Source organism: Atta colombica, unplaced genomic scaffold (assembly GCF_001594045.1).
Source record: "Atta colombica isolate Treedump-2 unplaced genomic scaffold, Acol1.0 scaffold257, whole genome shotgun sequence".
NCBI classification, from domain to species: domain Eukaryota; kingdom Metazoa; phylum Arthropoda; class Insecta; order Hymenoptera; family Formicidae; genus Atta; species Atta colombica.
The window spans coordinates 568070-588883 of record NW_017259356.1 but is presented as its reverse complement, the minus strand read 5'-3'; the positions used below and the strand labels follow the sequence as shown (position 1 = coordinate 588883).

Genomic DNA, 20814 nt, shown 5'->3' with positions numbered 1-20814 from the left:
AAATTCTGTTAATAAGAAATGATAAGGACTCTTAACAAGTAATTAATAAAAAAAGGTCAATAAAAATCGAGTATGGTAATTGGGATGTAATATTAAAATATTAAATATAAATATAATTACGACAAAAATTATATTACGTAATAATAATATTACATATTTCGGCTAATTTTTTATAAATCAGATATTTATAAATCATTAATAAAATATTTTATGATAGAAAGTGGAGTTGGAAGCGTACAACGTTTTTAGTGAGCCATGGTAATGAGTCATTTTGTAAATTAAAAGAAATGCATCGCTCACAAATAGTTGATCGCGTGGAGAAAATGTTTGTGTAATAAATAGAAACAAACTTATAATGATGTGACGCATGTGAAAGATAAAAAAGAATAATGAGAAAGATTAATAATATATGAAATAAAAAACTCATCATCTATAGAATCAAGCTTGAATTACGAATAAATTAATGACTTTTTCAAAAGAAATTCTATTTTATTAAATTCTATGAAACGAATGAAATTCTGTTAAATGTAGCTTATGATTTTGTTAACATTTTAGTTTATTTATTCAAATGTCTCTAAAAATTATAAAACAATAATTCCAAATTATTATGAATGTAGTCAGATCTGGATGAAAATAATCTGTAATGAACGGATTCCATTGATGTTCAACGAAACGTTAAATTAAATAACGCTGGTCGCTAGGGTGATACGTCTGTCGCAATTTATGTAAAGAGTCTTTGTCAGCGTAACATCAACGAACATATTTCAACGAATGTGCATTTTATGGCTCGACCTCTCTTCGATTCTGAAGAAACAACGGGAGCGAGCTTCATTTATCTTGCGGAATCGCGTTGCATCTCGACAAATGCAACACCGCTGGGAGTATGCACCGTTGGATAAACTTTCGATGGTATAACATCGCACAGGGACAAACACCGAGAGAGATGAAACGCCGGACAAGGAATTTTATACGCGTGATCAAAAAAGGCTGCGAACGATCGTCGAGGAAACCGAGGAAATTGAGGAAATCGAAAATTCACCGGTGGCATTTGAAGGCTGCTGCTGCATTGGTTGCACTCGACACCGAGAGACACACTGCGACGGAGATGTGACGCGTAATTTCGAGGATAATATAAAGCAGCATGATCGTATTATGCATTAATGCGTGATTCTTTATGGATGACAAAGATGCATTAGTGAAATTAAAAAACGGCTCGATCCTTCATGCGGAAGAGATGTCGCGGTTTACAAAAACTTTAGAAGCGAGCTTACGGTATGTGACAATGCAAACCCTACTCTTGGTATGCGTGATGGTGTGCGTCGCATCGTCCTAGGTTCTTTGAACGTAAATCTTGCCTTCCCCCATGTCAATCGAAAGGACCCCAGGACGGAAATTACGGGACGCCGTTGCACGCAGCGCGCCAACTCGATAGGTATTTCCACACGTCGGCGAAAAATACGTTACAAATCCAACTTTAACCTCCTCAGAATTCCGGTCACGTAGCTGCGTCCAAAGATATATATCGTACATCACGCGCTGCGCGTCGAGTCAGGTCTTTCTTCACGTACCCCACTTTTCTCATTCCACATTCTTTGGTATGCTTCCAAAGCTAATGTCACACGTTTCCTGAAAACTTATACGAAGCCTACGAGGCCCAGTTTAAGTCACATTTAATGAATTTACCGTCATCAGCCAATATTTTCGCTAGAAACCGGATTATCACGATAGGAGAAAGAGAGAGAGAGAGAGAGAGAGAGAGAGAGAGAGAGAGAGAGAGAGAGAGAGAGAGAGAGATGCGCGACATTTCAAAGAAATAATCTTGGGAAATAATATCACGGTGAGAAAATCTTACTCAAACAGGAGAAAAATAATTTTTCTACTATTTACAAATACCGCTGTAAGCATCAAAGATTGTGATATCGCGAAAAGAATCAAACAGATCGTATAACATGATGAACGTGACGTATATTCTCTACGTGGATTGTACGTGGTAACTCTGTGTGAGTAAAATTTCACGGACCAACGGTGTCATCTTTCTATTACTTTGTGCGCGATATCTGTGTGAAAAATTTTATTTGTTGAAAATGACACATAGTACGACGCTTACTTTGGTAATAAATACACCTTTCGTTCGAAATGGTGTGACACACGGAAAGTCTTTGAAATTTAATTCCTCTGTAAATAAAACTCACTGCTGCGTAACCATCCGTATCGAGCATATGAAATAGGCAAATATGGTTATCATTTCATTTTAAGCAAGAAGTTATCATTTAAGAACATTTTTATGATTTATATATTATATAATATTTATTATTATAGAGAATGGAAATCTTGCATGTTAACTCATAAATGACATAATGCAAATTCGCACCAGAAAAATTTCCAAACTTGTGGATATTTGAGAAAATTGATTTTGTTTAGCACACAATTTTGAATAAATAACGTTTTGTTTTTCAAAAATTTAATATTATTATTCGATTAGTTCGAAAATTTTGTATTTAAAAATATAAGTTTTACTTTAATTCCGTTTTTCTTTCAGAGGATATAAAACATTTAAAAACGTCTAGTGTGAATTTGCATCCGTGTTCTTTACGAGCTCTTATGTGCTCAGAAAAAATGTGTCTCTTATGAATTAAAACTCCTTATGTCAGATTTGTGACGAAAATTGTGTCAATTTCTTTTCTAAACTTCAAATAGATAGAGGGCATAATTATTAACTACTTGCAAATTAATTACAAGTAAATTAAATGTTTTTAATACAGATTGTCTTTTTGTACTTATAGATGATCATGCAAGTATTGAATGTAATTTTGAAAATATATTTTTAAAAAATTATACCTTTGAAAGTATATTTGAAAGGAATAATTATACTTTTATGGTTATTATACTTAATTAAGATATACTTAATTAAGCTATATTAAGCTATGGAAATGTGAATCGATTTTATAGATAATTTTCTTCAATAATCAAATAGGTGAACTTTTAATTTATAATATTTTCCAACTTATAATACCTTCTAAAATAGCGTGCATTCAAAATGTGTTAATTTGTTAAAGAAGAAATGGTTTTACACTAGAAACTATGGCAGTCGTATTCGAGAAACTTAATAGGTACGTGAATATGCACGAGGAATTCTGGTACCCATGAAATTCGTTATTAATATATTCAAAACAGATATTGAACAAACGAATTCTATGAAATTCTATGCAAATGTATTCCAGACGACGACTTGTAAATTTTTCATTCGCAGAAGAACTGTGATAGATGACCTAGATATTCGCATTGCCTACTTTTTATTCTATTCTGACCTCGTTTATTCATTCGAAACTACTGGTCTTTGTTAAGCAGCTTCAATAAAAATTGATATTTTAACTGATTTCGCATCTTTCAAATTAAAATGTATTACTAAGTACATATACATTGATGTCTAAGTATACACATTGCAAAATTATGCTACCTTTGCATAAATACGTAATACTGAGCGTTTATGAATAGCTTGCTTATAGTTAAAGGGACAGCATTCCATGAATTGCAAGCGAATGAGAAGTCTTACTTCTATCGGCGCTCTAATAAATAAATAAAAAGTTTTAAATGGAAGTTTTTCGATAAACATCTTGTTCGCAAAAGTAAACTTTGTAAAATGAGAATCGAGGAAGAAATTTGAGAAGGTAAACATAACCGATCCTCGGTTTCTCTAAACTCCTTCTTTACTACTGATATCGTATTCCCGAAGTGATCGCGGTTTCGCGCGTTCACATGCTACCTCGTTTATTTTTATTGTCAGAGAAAGAGAGTCAATGATGTAACTTCCCGTCACGAAGTTCCAAAAGCGCGTAATCTCGCGAAATGTCGCGGACGTATATCTTCGCGAATCTCACTTCCTTCAGAACGTACCCGTATTCATCGGTTAACATAACCGGCGACGCGATATCATCCGTTTAGGCAGTCGCGCAGTAATGTATCCTTAAGCTCGCGATTACCGGGAGTCTCGTTCACGGCGGCGGCAACAGGTTACCAGCACGCGCCACTCGCCGACTTGTCGAGTCGAGTCGACCACGGCTGCATCGCACCCTGTATACGTGTGCTGCGCGCTCGATCGTCGCATGTCCCTCTTTCACTCGTTCTCACCCCTTCCCCCCTCCCTTCTCTCTCGTACTCTTTCTCCCTTTTTCTTATATTTTAATTTTCATTATTATATTTATCTTTATACTATCTATTTCTCATATTATTGTCTAAACTTGAAGGGAGGGATTTATTCCAGAACACTCAATAAATGACGCTTTTTCTCTCTCTCATTCTCTGTACATTCTTACTATTTTTAGAGGGTTTATTCTAGAATACTAATAAACATTGTATCTATCTATCTATCTATTTCATTCACTCACTCTCTCACTTTTTCTCATCCTGACAACGTGCAACCCTATAGTAGAATCCCTCATGACATCCCACTATCGCACGCGCAAGGTAATATATGATGTTACTATAATCTAACCTATGATCCATAGACCGTTCTCCGAACAGAGCGTGGCGCCAAAACCCGGCTGCGTTGCTACGAACCAGCGTCTCAATGTGATGCTGTCACCTGAAGCGTCCCGCGTCGCACCCCCGCCGTCACAGGCACGTGTGCCGGCGACCACTTAGGCTGCTTCTCCAAGTGTCACCGATGAGCGCCCGCGCACTTGCGCGTGTGCGGTACGCATACGCGTAGCCGCGTATTGTCCGTTCGCCGCTGCACGTTCGTCCAAGTATTGTTTTTTGGATCCCTCGAGATATGGACAATGCGCGCTGCACAATCCGGCGAGCGCGATTTATTTTCCGCCCGTTACCTTGGACTTTTTCTTGGACCCCCCTCCCTCCCTTTTACACGTCGTTGATTTCTCCCTTTCTCTTTCTGTCTATGTCTCTGTGGTATCCCGCACAGTATTATCGGTCACCGTGACGGAGAGAGTCACCGTGTATGTACGATGATCAACTAGGTAGAACCCTTAAGAGGTTTGAGATTTGCACGCGTTCGAAGCCGCGCGAGATTGCGCCTCGTTGATGATTTACGGTACGAGGAACACGCGATAAGGCTTCTCACGCTCGCAAGCTTTTGAAACGCGATGCAGAGAAACACACGCTGCGCGCGGCGTGGCGTGGCGGCGAGTCGGATGGCTGACTGGCGGAGAACCGACAACTCTCGGTCGGTCTCGGCTCTCGGTCGTGGCCGTGGGGATCGCTGCTGGCTGGTAACGCGCGCGGGAGGGTGCTCGGCGGAGGGTAAGGGGTCCTAGGGGGGTGGTTGATGGTTGGAAACCCGATGGTAGGGTAGTGGCGGCGATGGTGAACGGGAGGGGAGGGAGGTTTCGTACGTCGAAAGAGGGGAAGGGCGAGACTGCGAGGGAGAGATGGTGACGAAGGAATAAGAGAGAAAGAAACAACGCTGGTGGATGAGAGAAGGGAAGAGGATTGTGAGAGTGGTTACCGCGTGGGGTTGCGGGAGAGAATTCGCCTCGTGGCGGAGATACGCGCGAGAAGAAGACAGCGCGGCCGAGGTAGTTCGAAGGGGGTTGCCTACCCGACGTGTAGCGAAGTAGCAACAGGCGGCAGCCGTTCTCTCTCTTCTTCGCTAGTGCCGGCGAGAACTGTGCACCACGTTCCTCGTCGGCGGCTGGCGCCGTTGCCGTCGACGCTCTGACGTCACGGCGTCGTGACGTAGGCGTGGTCACGGATGCGCACTAACACCTCGCCTGTCACCGTTGTCATAGTGACTGCTTCGCCGATGCCCGCGTTTTGCTGCCGCCCTTGCGTCACCCCGCGCTTCGTGTTCACTCCCACTCTCCTCGTACGCCGAGCAACCATCTACCCTTCCTTCTCGCAACCCCTCTTGCTCTCGGTGCTCGTCCTCGTTCTCCCCGCACGAGTGGCGCTCTTCGCCTACGTCCGATATACGCCGACGGCGTATACAGACTGTGAGGATGAGAGAGAGTGAGCGAGTAAGCGAGAATAAGCGAAACAGAGAGGATCGTAAAGGGTGGAATGGAGATAGAGAGAGACAGACAGACAGACAGACACAGAGAGAGAGAGAGAGAGAGAGAGAGAGAGATATGGCACTAGGTAAAAGGCAGAGGGAAAGTGAGCGTGCGAGCGTGTTAGTGTGTATACGTGGTTGTCACGGTAACCGTGCCTCAAAACAAGCCTGCGCGTTTTTCAATTCGAATGCACTCCCTGGGAAGAGATGAGGTTATAATGAAGTCCCTGCCTTTCCCTCCTGTTCACCCCCTACTCGCCCATTCGCTCGCCCGCTACTTGCCTCGTCGTTGCGTAACACACGCTGTCGTTGTGTCTCATCGTGCCCCGCGTCAGCCCCGTCAACCCAATATCTATCATTGAAGGGTAGACGGAGATAGAAGCTGTGGATGAAAATATTATTATATATATCCTTTATTGATGCAAATTTTCTTTCGGCGATTACAATGGAGATTATTTGACGACTATTTTGATCTCTTCTCGATGAACGTGGTTCACATCCATCATTCACTTTTTATGCTAAAAGGGATCAACAGCTGATTAAAATTGGCAATTCTATTTGCGATCAATTTCGCATTCCTAGAGAAATCAAACTGAAATAAGCTGCACGATCAGTTGTGTAGTTATCACTGGATCATGTATTGATTGCGGCAATTTTGTACGCTACGATGGTTATTATGTGTTGGGAAACGCAGCACATCACGGCTCACGCATTATGAACATCGACACGATCAAGTTCCGAGTAAAGCGTCTGTCCTATGGCTTAATCCGAACTCAACCATTAGGCATGCCGCGGCGTTATATGTATCTGGGACTAATGAGATTTCCATGTACGGTGGATGAATTGCTTTGGATGCATTCGCATACAGGATGGACCATTTCTGTATGTCGATAACACACGGCTCTTCTCTACCCACGAGGATTTGGAGACTGGGAGACATACCTTATTAATGGACTTATCGTCCTGACAACTACGATGTATTGTAAAGTTACGCGTGTTAATTAATTATTGCAAATGAGCTTTAAGTCGAAAAGAAACTGTGCCTTTAATACGTTATCATAAAAGCGTTTTATATATAGAATTTATCGTACTGCTTTAGAGTCAAGAAATAGACTTAGACACTTTGTGGGCATATCGACCTCTTGCGATATTCATTTTTTTTTCAGACATAATTCTTTCCGCAAATGAAAAAAAACGGAGTAATTTACGATGATGAAGAAACAGAAAGGTTGCAGCATCGATTCTTTATTCTTTAAGGGGAGAGAGAGTGGGGAGGGGGAGGGGGTGGAATTCTATCCCCGGCATAAATACGTTCTTAATTATCTTTAATTCGCACTAAATCGAGCTTGCAGGCGTGACGAGCAGCGCGATGCACGGTGTCATTAACAAAATAATGGGAATTAATTTTGATTAGTGCTTCGTTTCGGCGAATCAATCGCGCTCTCGGGAAAGCGATTCAATTCCGCCATTATGGATTCCAATGAACAGGCCGCGCACATGCAATAATTTAATTCCGAAACCCAGCCTTTGTGACAGAATCCGCACGCGTATTCGAAATCAACGCTTTCCAGAGATACAAGTGCATGCGGGATTTTCCATAGCTTTGCAACAATCGTTCTCGTATTAGATTAGGAATCATCTCTTAATATGCAATAAAAGTAAGACATACGAACAAAAAAATTAAAATTATTAGAGAAATTAATATATCTCTCCTCTCTTTATTTATTAAATGAAATTATATATATTATATTACGTATATTTCTTTAGACTTCAATTTACATGTTATTATCAAAATACTAATGAAAATATCAAACGAGAGTAATTAAGGGAAGACTTATATTGTTAGATTTGATTCTCTAAAATAATGTAATTTTTTAGCTAGAAATAATTTAATTATTGTATTAAACAAAAGAATAAAATATACGGAATAATTATACCGTTATTAAATGTATCAGTATTACTCAAAATATTGCTTGAATAGAATCAATCGAGAGATACAAGTAATTTGATGGAAAATATTAAACGACGAAAAAAATATAAATATTATGTAATAAATGTTACTGTGCGTTATACCACAGCTGGTGCATATATAAATTAAACATTTAATTGCTTCTTTTGAAGTCGCTTTTGATCCTCTCGCGTTTTATGCTGGTGAAATTATATCTCGAAAGTATTAGAATACATCCCACTCGCGCCGCTCGGTCGAGTGAGTATTTCCTGCGTTAATAGGATCCCATGGCAACAGAGATGAGTATTCCTCGGTATGCTTCCAACCCTCCCTTCGCCACCCTTCGAGCCCCGTCCTCTCTCTTACCCTCGACCTAATTATGTTTATGCCACGTGACCTCCTTCTCTCTGAGGGACGATAGGCGGGACATACCTCGTCAGGCTCGCGCGTCCACAAATTACGTTACAAAGGAACCCTAATTAGTTGCATAATTGTAACATTAGTCGAGCAAGCCTGCAGTAAAAATGTCTATTAAATTAAAGACTCTAAGATGCGGCTCGTGTGCTAGCTCATCGTAAAGCGAGTCTGGCATATGTTTTTGTTCCACTTCATTGCGTTATCAACGGAATTTGAACAATGAGATCGATCTGATCGCAATCGGTTATAATAAGAGAAAAGCATATATATTGTCAAACTGCACTTTACAATACATTTTTAAAATACTCTCCCTTTAAAAATTCTATTATGAAATAGATATTAAGTAGACGAGGCGCTAATACAGAGACACACTTCTTGTCATAGTATCTTTATATGTCAATTTTTAACAGAAAATTTAAAATTTATCTGAATTGTTACTAAAAAACAATTGCATAAAGAAATGTTCAACTAATTAAAACAGTTAAATCCGGGATATGATATCCGAGAAATTCTTTTACGAAGATGTCTATTCTAATCTGCCTGAGTCGCAAGGAAAAAGAGGAAAAAAGAAAGAGAGAAAGAGAGATAGCAATTACGATGTAACGATTGCCGGCGTGCTCGGTCGAACACATCTGCACGTAATACGAATACGGAACAGAGTCGTCTCGCGGACTCTTCGCGGAATAGAGCCCTCGTACTTCTCAAAGCGGTTTCATAACGCAGAAAAAGCGGGAAAATACACGATTGCGCGTACATGAAATTGAGTTTAAAAATGTTTGATGTTGATTGTAGGTAATTCAATCAGAGTGTAGCGAGTAATGAGACGGAAGCGGGGCTAAAATCCACCTCTCGCTCGGGCAAACGTTCGCTCGCCCACCGCCGTCCTTCACCCTCTTCACCGCGCCCCAATCCAGCCATCTCGACCGTACCCTTCCGCGAGCTCTTGCCGCGTTTTCATCTCTCCCCTCGATTCCCGACTTTCCACTCTCAAGTTCGTTCCGTGAATATGAATTAAGTTGATACGATTTGGAGCACGCGGATGCAAGAGTAGGTAAGCAAGAACCATTATATCAAGGCAAATTGTCCAGCGGCGGTTTGTCTGAAATGGATCAGAGTGCAGCGTACCGGAAAGAAGGGGAGTATGGCTTTATTCCGAGACTACTGAGCGGCCTATCCCACGGGTGATTGAGATCCATACAAAACAGTCACGGGATACGAGCTTTTTCTACTTACTTTCCCAGACCGATCAAATCTCTGTCGTTTTTTTTATCTTTTTTTTCAACTGCGTGATATTCGGTGCGATTGATACGAAGATTGATTTGTCACGCGGGGTTATACGGTGTCTGTTAGAATTTCTATTGTACACTTTTTGAACTAAACTCTCCCCACACTCGAGACGTCCAGTTCAGTTAAAAATATTTCATACGTTTCAACGCGTATTTTTTTCGTAAGTGCAAAATAATTTTCTCGCGAGCGTAGTACTTCGGTAAGCCGGTTACAAAGAGAACGGGGGGAGTGAAAAGGACCAAAAGAAAAAAACATTGGCGAGAGCTGACGTTTCTCACAGTTTTCGTCGTGTCACCGAGCATTGTTTTTCGTAACTGAAACTCCGTCGTGACGGTAACCACCATAGCGATTTACACAACCTTCTATCCCCGATAGGTGTGAGAGAGAAAGAGAAAGAGCGAGAGGGAGGGAGAGAGAGAGAGAGAAACGCACAGTGTCGCAGGAATGATGGTGGAAGCTGCTGGGTAACACCCGAGCAATCCTCGCGCAGTTTCGCGGTAACGCCGTAACATTGTTTCATATGGACGCATTGTTTACGACTCCATACGCGAAGCAATAAAGGGGTAGCCTCCCCTTCCAATACGCAGATATATCCGTCTCGCCATTTAGAACCTACCGGACTCGTTCGTGCGCGACACGGTTACAACTGTGCGGCACGACTACCACCACAATCACCTCTCACTCCGATTTATTCTATTTTCTTCTTTCTTTCTCTCCTCCTTTCTCTCTCTCTCTCTCTCTCTCTCTTTCGAGTGCAGGCCAATCGCGGACGCGATGCAGAAGTGAGATATTAGATGAAGAATCGCTCTCTGTTTTACGTACGGTGCGAAGTTTTATGGATGCGAAGACAACGTGTGTTTCATGATCCGTCGCGCATTCGCACCCGTGTGCGATACATGTGGAACGATCTATCTTCGCTTCGTCTGTCTGAATTTACGCGACTGGAATTACTACACGTTCGTGAAAGTAACACTCACGCCGTGGCAACGCCAGTTCTAGTAATAGATTTCCAATTGCTCAACACATCTTGACACAATTGTACAAATTGTAGTGACTCAATTGGAATATAGATGTATGCATTGCATGATGATTATGGGTACAATTAGGTTTATTTTTCAATACCATGCATATGCCTTAGTATTTTTTATTCCGTAATGGAAATTGTGTTTCCATCTCTTCCTGTGTTTTCCTTTTTCATTTAGTTGCTGCGATTAATAACTATTTAATTATCATTAGAAAATACAACTTTACACATCCAATTAGTAACTGTTAATACGGATGTGTTGTGTCGACAACACGACAATTACGACAATTGGAGCGCAACTTGTATCGCCGTGTGCACAAAAGTATTCAGGGATATTGCAATTGGAATTTCAATGTTAATCGCGAACGCGACGTGAAGATGTAGACGGTGTCTATTCGAAATCCTATTAGCGCGATGATTGTCGCAATGACATTTTTGATGAGGGTGACACGCCGCGGCTCTTCGCGAACGCGAAATTTGGCGTGGCAAGGATGAGTCCCAACATATAGTGTGTCGAACGCCCGATATCGAGTGTCAGCTTCGCCGACGCGGAAGGAACTGTAGCGTCATCGTCGAAAATTAATGAACCCTTCCGTCGTGCTGTGGGATGTCGAACGAGCGTTGGCGAGAATGGCACATTCCGCTCTTGATGACTGACGGACGTGCAATCACGGGAATGACAGCTGACTCGCACGCCCGCTCGGATATTCCTGCATTTTTCTCCCAGGAATTTCAATTTTTTCGACTCGCAGCGAGCCGATTTTTAAAATCGGAGCATCTTGCGGAATGAAATGTGACATTTCCGAAATTTTCCTCCAGCGCATGATCGAACTAGATTCACAAGAAATTGGACATTTAGATAATTTCTGATTGATCTACTATATTTTTCAGGAGTTGTTTAAGATAGAATAAAATGAGATACAGTATCTCATTCTGTCTTATGCGTAATCTATCTTATTTTATTTTAAGTAGGTTCTGAAAAATACGGCAGATCAAACGTATGGTGTTCAGTCTTTTACTCGAAGAGTAAACCAAAAGTTTACTCTTATTGATCGCATCACAAGACGTAGTTACTTTCGAGTTTCAATAAGGCATTTATGATTCGTACGACTTTCTTCATGAGCGTTTGCCACCTTTCAACTCGTTTTCTTAAAGTCCATAGTAAAAACGTAAGACAATAAGATATAAATAGTAAATGTTTCTTAACAATTGCTTGGTTGTTCTTTCCCTTTCTTATTTCTTTCTCATCTCTGCTCTTCCTCTTTCCTTCTTTCTCTGTGACCGCTTTCATTCTCCTCCCACTATTGCCGAGTCGTCATCCGTACCGGATATAGTACTATTGGGAATACGTATCTGCATAGGGAAGTCGTCTGCACGCCGGTTATACGACCGTCTCGAATTTCAATTTTTAGGTGGACAGAATGTCTCCGTTATTGGCAGTCAAGACGATCGTCGACTGATCGTCGATATCCCGAGAGATCGTACAGGAGGCTTGTGCAGCTGTTCGCGTTGTAAACTTGAGCGACTCATAAACGTAATCGATCGTCGTCACGCGGATTGCGCCGATCGCGGTGTAAAAATTGAGAAATTTTACAAGTTTAAGGGAGTTACGAGCGAGCGGGTAATCGGATAATACATTTATCCGGGAATGTTACTGCGCTCGTTGCCGCCCTCGTTTCATCGTATCGACGATGGCGCGGCGTGATGATTAAAATTTATTTCTATCAGAAAAATTTATCAGGAAGTTGAAATGATTCGGATATAACGATCAGTTCTTTTTATACTAATACGTACTTGAACTTGAAGTATAAATCCTCTTTTACATATAATCTACTAGAAGAATATTAGTTTTTGAATTAAAATTCGATTTCTCAACGATCTTTCAGTCGATGACTGTCATAAAGCCGAGTCTTATCGCACATTTTGTTCACGCAAACGACATAGAGAATCGATTGAAATAGGAGTATTTTTTCTTCGTCTTTATCGTGGTTTCGAATCGTTCTTTTGCCTGGTCACGAAACCAGGCGGAAGTTGAAGAGGAGCAGTTCGAGCGGCGGAGAGAAGAAGGAATGAGAGGCCTGGTCGTTATTCCGGTACGGCTGAACTTAATTCTGTAACTCGATCGGCCACACCGGATGAAATGTACCGCCGGTTCTTCCCGGTAAACCCCATTACCTCCTCGAACGACCGCGGATGCTCGTCAGGGCTGAGTTACGAGAGACAAGATCGTAGTAGAGAGCAGAGGAGAGGAGAAGAGAGTGTACAAACGGGATGAGCGGAAAGAGAGGAGGGCGCAAAGAAACACAGCAACGATAAAGGGTGCCGAGTACCGAGCCGGAGGGTGAAGGGAAGTGGTTACCTTGAAACAGACCTGCCGAGGAAGGAATAGCATGGACCGCGGAAAATGAAATCCCTTTCGGTCTCTGCCCGGCGTAAAGGGAGAGGTTTGCCTCGTCTACGGCACGACATCGGCATCGGATTAGCGTAAAATCGAAGGGCGCTGACTTGGTCGCTCGTAAATTGGCTACAAAGTTTGGAGAGAGTGAGAGAGAATGAGAGAGAGGGAAGGGGGGGGGGAGGAGAGCGAGAAAGAGAGGGGAGGCACAGAGGCGGTTGCGCGTGGTGGCGGCGGTACTGGGGGCGGTGAGGCACAAAGGGAATCGATTTTGTGTGAATCGCGATCCGCGCGCCTGCCAGCCTCTTTCTTCTTTCTTTTTCCTTCCTTTCCTCTTTTCATTCTACCCTTTGCTACCGCGCGCCATTTTGTCTTCCCGAATCTGTGACCATCAGCATGCAAAGTGGATAAAGTTTCTAGACTATACTTTCCGTAGCCCCTTTCTTTACTTGCTTCCGATTCCTATACTCGGTCGCCTCACCCCTCCACGTCCCCTGTCTTCGTTGCCGTCCCGTATCGCGCCGACCGTATTCCAGATTGTTTCTCCGCACGAATATCTGTACCATGCGCAGTATCCTCCATCCGTGTTTCCGCTCGCTCTTTCTCTTTACACTCTTCGTTTCTGTATTTTTTTGTGAAATCTTGCTTTTCTCTTTTCTATGCTCCCACCCGTGGGCGATCTTTTCGAATCTGGCGATTTTATGGCACACCAATGCACCATACCAGCTATTCTGAATATATAGATCTTCCTGCGATCATCTCGATTCGAAGCTTATTCCTAGGGATGTAAGATTTTCTACGTACAAAGATTCCGAGAAATATAGGAGTGAGTATTCTATATCCAATTTAGAAACATACTTCTGTAAGACATTGGAAATACCTGATGTCTTTGAATTTAGTCTACTTTTTATGAAATTGTACTTTTTAATCTCTTATATCTATATATATTAATTAAATTACATAAATGTCATATTTGTCATTTCTGTTTAATTGGGAAAATGTCACTAGTACTATCACATCTTTTTTATATCTGTGTGAAAAATTGAAAAAAATTAACTTTTTATAACTCATTCGGTTGTTCCTATTTACTTGAGTTGACCGTCCTCAAAACTTTCATTGTCAATAACTTTTTAATTAAAGATGCAAACGAAAATCTATCCACTAGATTAATTAAATCTATTTTCTCATAACTGCTAGTGTCAAATTAGTCTCCCCTTCTCTCTTCCTAAAATTGTTCTTTTAATAACACTTTTTTACCAAAGTGTGCAAACAGAAATTCAGAATTTACATACATGTATAAATGATGAGTAATCGAATGAGTAATCGTTATAGAAAGTTAATTTTTTCAAAGGGAGTGCCAACTTCATACCTTTTTATCAATTCGACAATTCTTAATTAATGTAAAAATTGCTTTAAACATCATTACTTAGTAGATATAATACAGAAAAAAATTAAATAGATATAACATTACATATTGCAATACATTTTTTCTCAAACATTTTAAAATTTGAAATATGTCCAGCATATTTCTAATTATGGTTTCTAACTAGATACAGTTATATAGTTATATACTCGCAGTTAAATAGCGAATTTACTTCAAGCCACTGGCTCGATGATACTTGAAATTTACTATACGGCACACGTGCCAAAGGCATGACGACGCTACTATGCTTTGAAAGACCTTTTACGTCATATTGGAAACGTTGCAAAGTTTCCAGGCTTACGCGTTACCCGAAATGCTTTTCCGGATCACTTGTTCTTAACTACAGAAAGTGTACTTGGGGAAAATGTCACACTATCCAGATCATGACGACAGAACACCGACAGTTTTATCAGCTTTTACAGCTTCTCACGTCGTATATATCGATTTTATATACTCCATTAGAACGTTAATCAAACACATATTAATCAATAGAAATATCGTTGCATATCAACTTGATTAGACATGCCAAAAATTTTGTCAACACAGATTAATTTTCATACGTTTACCTCGCACATGTAAGATAGGTACAGTATTAAATAACGACAGCGACTCCAATTTTCACTGGTAATAATACTGGTAATAGTGTCGATATATTAAAACCGCCTTCCTTTCTCCTCGCAAAAGATCCGTATGGTATACGGATGCTTATGAGATGCATGGACACGCCGACATTACTTACGTAGTGTCGCAGGGAGGAAAGTGTTCTTCTCGAAATAAAGCTTGCGACACGCCGATCTGCTCTTGTTTTTCGGTAGTGACATTAATCCAAGCCCCGTTTATAATGTCACATTATTTACCCGCGACAAGTAAGAATGTATATGCTCCTGACCGACACCGCGAATATTTTAAAAGTTCGACTCGTATACATCATCTGACTTCCCACATGAATATCATTTTTCCGGAGCGCAGCGCAACACGAGTCTAGCGTTTCGATCGATTTTCTTAGGAGAGAAGGTAGGGGAAGGTGGTAAGGGAGGCAGATGAGAAAAGGTCGAACGATTACGAACTAAACTCTCAGGGTCTAGCTTAAAACGATACGGGACTTATCCGAGCAATCTTTCATCACGTATCGGATTGAACGAGAGCAAGTGGTGAGAACAAGAAAGAGTGGAGGAAAAGATTGAAGTCGCCGAGGTGCGGACGAAGGTCGTATCCCACTATATCACGGTATCCCAGTTGGTACCTCGAGACACGTTATTCAATTACGGGCTAAGAGGCGCAACGTCGATGGAAGGTAACTTCGCTCATCCCCTTGTGCTCTGCGACGTTCACGACAATACTCGAAACCTCTCTCCTATCGTCAGAATAGAATCGTGGAAAGACAAAAAGTGCCGAGCGGACGTTTCATTTCTTTCTTTTCCTTCGGGATTCTAGGCGGATCACTCTGGTGTGCGGAGTGGTGTAGGATAGGGATCGAAGACGAAAGCACGCAAGTGAGCTGAAGTTAGGCAGTCCGGATAAGGGTTCGATATATTGAATTATAGGCCGCGTAGCGCTGATTGAGAACGACTTTGGAGCGTAGATTACTGCGCGAACTACAGCTAAGAGGATCACGCGCCTTGACGCACTATGCCGTGCTCGGTACTCCCGGAATTTCTGGTGGAAGGCCAAAGAATTTCGATCCCTAATTCCCTACGCCCCCCAACATTCTCGGGAAGGCCTACCGGCGACTATGTGAGATGACGGAACCGTGTAATATGCCGGTTAATGATTAGTTAAATGAAAACCTCGAATTTCGATATTAACGTAGATTACGAGTTAATATTGGATACATTGATGTACAAAATTCGGCAAATATTTGCGAGGATTTCATTGGAATTATCAATTTTAATAAACGTGAGGGGTAAGGAGAAAATTAAATATTCGACGCAAATACGTGTAAATATTTTATAGGGACATTTACATTGCCTCGATCATGTACGCGCAAATTTGACACAATGCACTTCCGTATCGTCAGAGTAAACGCCGCGCGCATAACAGACATATTTTGAACATAGCCTCAATTAAACATAGTATTTGCGCAAAGCCGAAAATTTTTATCTCCAACGTATACGCGTAATCGCCAAAATTTTATCCCTGTTCTCTCATTCGTTCGTTAAAATTGGCTTATAGGGCTATGGGGTTCAAAGTGAATATTTCCAATAAAGTACGGCCAACTCTCGCATCGTTCGTTTATAAAATGTATCTTCGAAAGAAGCGGAACAGAATGTAATTTAAATCTGCCAGGCGAGGCCGCGCGTGCCGTGTCGGTTTGAGGGGGGAGAGGGGGGAGTGTAATCATTTTTTTTAAACTATTCTTTTCAACGATGCACTAGATATAATTAACGTCGATCGGGTTATTCATCCTCGTTTTATAAATGCGTCGATGATTAAAGCAATATTGATAGGTATGGTCGAAATACCGACGTTAACGCAAAATATTGCCAATTATCTTTACGCTTCGCATGTAACGATTAAAAGTCAATAAAATCTTGTTTGTCGGAACGGCATTTTCAACGAAAATTTAATTGTGCTTAATAGCCAATTCCGCAGCCGCTAGCCGTACAGTCGATATGCTTTTCTTTCTTTTTTTTCTATGTACTACGGTATTTCCTAGTTCGTGAAGTAACGTAAAGGGATTAGTGCATCGTTGATCGAGAGGTAAATAGGATCTTTGTCTTGTCTTCCTCGAAGTACTCCGCAAGTCATTACCGAGGGAGCGACTTTCCGGAATAGAAAGTGGCAAGTTTTAAAATCACCTTCCAATCGGATAAACGCGGAATTACTCTGATTTCAGCCGTGATTCTTGCGCCGACACAGCTCCGCGTTCTCCCAACCCACGGGGCCGAGGTCTGAGTGGCTAAGATGGCAAAGTTCCCGATCCGGAAGTGATCCTAACGAGAAGCTCCTCCTCTGTTATTTCTCCTCGTACTTTTTTTTCCTCCAGAAAATACCATTTAATCGGCAGCAAATCGCGGATTCGCGTTATGTAATTGGCCATCTCGTACAATGAAATATTGTTACAATTTTTGTGCGCCCCAGAGGCAAAATAAAATTTGTTATCATTTCGTCTGGAAATAGCGTTAATTATATGCAATATTTATTAAAATTTATTAAAACGAATGCATGAGAATTAAAATATGATGAAACATAGATTCCCAACGGGGGGTACAATGAAAAATATAATTTATACAAACATACACACACACACACACACACACACACACACACACACACACACACACAGAACTGTAACAGTTCGTTGAACAATCAGTAGGATAGTGTTTCATGGCACGTGCTATCACGCCTTGATATCGTTAGAAGAGCGCCTTTGCTAGTGTAAACTCCAGTGAACGGCCAGAAACCGCAAGAACCACCACACATAACTTAAGCAGTTGAGTATAGTACCTGCACGGAGGAGTGATAGTCAGGAATCTCAGTGTAGAGCAACTTGGTCGCGTCTCAGTAAGCACATCCATAATCGTTTAAGTTTATAGCCACCGTATATTTTGCCCGAAATAATTACCTTTCGAATACAGCTTTTTTATCCACTACTGTTAAATTCATAATGTCAAACTATATCCAATTTGAGTTATTTTTAATCATATAATATTTATGGATCGCTATTAACTGCTCCTACTCAATATCATTTTATTAAAACATTAGAATTAAACAAATAATTAAAAAAATATTTTCAATTTGACTTAAATTTAATTTATTGTTTATTAAGTGCATGTGTTAATATGAACGATGTTTACTTTGAAACTAATAATAGAAATGAATTGATTTACATTTTGACATAGATAGAAGTTAAAAATAACAAAATGTTCTTTAACTCATTGGAGATTGCATCTTTGACACATAATTTCTACCAAGAGGAATCATTTACGGTTAAATTTTAGTAGCTGCAGGATCTTAAAATATATCGTCTGCATTACGTTATTTTCCTTCACGAGCTAATTTTTCTTTTTCCTTGACCGATATATTCTCGATGGTGTAAGGTAAAATGTGTGAATAAATGATAAATATAAGCAGTATACGTGTCGTGCCAGAGATTGAGGAAGATGCGGGAAATTGAGCGCACGGACATAGGCGCGAAATTATTACGTCATTGCATAAATGCATGGACTACGAGGAAAGGAAGTGGGGCATGGATCGAGCACTTTGTCGGGTTCCCTAAAATATGGAGGTACCGCTGCGTTTTCTTGGTCCTTCGCGGATAAGGAGAGAAGGACTTCTTACATATTGCGTCGGCACTGCATAAATGCATGTTATTCATGCAGCGCATTCGTTGAGTTTCACCCTCCGTTTTCAGTCTCTCTCCTCTCTCTTTCTTTCCTCTTCTCATTCGTATTTGCTTTCTCATTTTCTCTTCCTTCCTCCCTTTGTCATTCCCTCTGCTTGAGTTACACGCCTGCAAGTTACGTAAGCACCGATGTACAATTCATTAGTTATGTAACGTCCAGTACCTACGTATACATTCGTCGCAGTAAGAAAACTTGAATATCGTTTATCCTTTCACTTGCAGGCAGGCGGACAAACCACGACCTGCACTTAAGCGATTGAACGCACCCATTGTGGCTTTTTCGAGCGAAACGTGGACCCGCTGTACCGCGAAACATATCTCACAAGTCCATTTTGCAGAAGAAGCACTGGCGTGTAATCGTCGTTAAATTTAAGTGAATTCGGGGGATATGCTGATAAGAAAGGAATTATATAAAATATACATTGTTGAAAACCAGCAATTATCTATCTGCAATTTTTATTAGTTAAAGTATCTATTTTCACATATATTTAAAATTATATTTAAAATCTCATCGTTTCAATACAGATGATGACGTTTATAATGATATACTGATAAATGATATTTCTCTTAAAAAATTTTTTTAAATAATTGTTTTTATTCCTGCTGCGTTGAACATTACAGCATTAAAAAAGTAGATAAAATATATGGTATGAAAATATATACATTATATTTCGCTTTCAATCTCGCAATGTAGCGCTTTAAAGCTACATATTACAAACGGTCTCCGTACTATTACACACTTTGATTAATCCCCTGTGACGTTTATACAAATCAAATGGAATTCGAAACATCAGTATTACGCTAAATACATTTCCTTCATAATGGATGTTTCATTTACGATGTACTTACGTGATGTATTATACAAATTAAATACAGTATTTTGTTACATTACTAGTGCGATAAATTGCACTACTTACGTATGATTAATAGGCGCATATTTCACGAAGTTTATCTCCCGCAATCTTCTTGCCAAATAAAAAGAAGGAATCTTAAGGCAAAATACATCAGCATCGATAACGTTATGTGATTAGCGTGAATATCAATGAGCAGTCGAGCGGAAATCAAGTCGAAGCGAACCTTCATCGTTCGCCGGATGCGATTTGATGAATCTTGTTCATTTCTCAACATCAACGTCATGTTTTCAGTACCTTCTTGGTATAGCTTTAGGTCTCAATCATACGGTAATCAAAATCCAAACATTTTCACGAGCGATAGGACGCAATGAAATATTGTTCATATAAATCAGCCGGCGCCTCGTAGTCGAAACAAACTTCTTTGGTGATTTGGGAAATCGTTAAGAAAGATTCATTGCGCTCAGAACATTATATTTTCACTATAATATTAACAGAAACATGAAATTTCACACATTAATAATTCTATATATAGAATATTTTATTGTACATATGGATGATTTTATGAAACGTGATATTGTCAACATATTGAAAGTTATGTTTTATTTTGTATTATTTAACTCGTGACTTGCAGCGAATCATCTGTCAAAGTGTCTATCAAATAACCATTACAACGCAATATCAAATCATTGAAAATAAATAAACAATTAGTTGTGCAAACGTAATAAATGAATGCTCTCAGCATTGTCGCTCAGCATCGCCGTTGCGGTTGTATCGGCTGCTCCACTCGCGCTCCAATTTCTCCCTGAGGCTGTATCATTTTGATTACATTAAGCATACTCACTCGTGTGAATTCCGCAATTAATTATGATCTTGCATACGCGCATTAAGTAACATATGGAACAGATTCGAGAATTACTTTGAGCACAGCGATAGAGCGAAATGTTGAAATTTTATCGGCATAACGCATCACGTGTCGACAGCCTCACATATCTCTCCCCGATCTTTCTCTCCATCTTCTTTGCTCGTTCGCATGCGGCTGGATGGCGTTTCACGAGCGAGATCAAATTAGATATTGATACGGCTGTATAGGCGCGTCATTGCGAATTCGAAC

General features: G+C 40.4%; 1 protein-coding gene across 8 annotated transcripts in view; it reads right to left on the bottom strand.

Annotated features, from left to right (window-relative positions):
- Positions 1-20814, bottom strand: part of LOC108689105 (CUGBP Elav-like family member 4) — a 672688-nt gene that overhangs the window by 258613 nt on the left and 393261 nt on the right. The window contains exon 1 of one of the 8 annotated variants that reach the window (XM_018195738.1): positions 4493-4673. The exons of the other annotated variants lie outside the window; for them this stretch is intronic. The gene's annotated coding sequence lies outside the window, so the exon portion shown is untranslated. Of the gene's footprint in view, positions 1-4492; positions 4674-20814 lie in introns of those variants that run through there. 8 annotated transcript variants of the gene reach the window in all.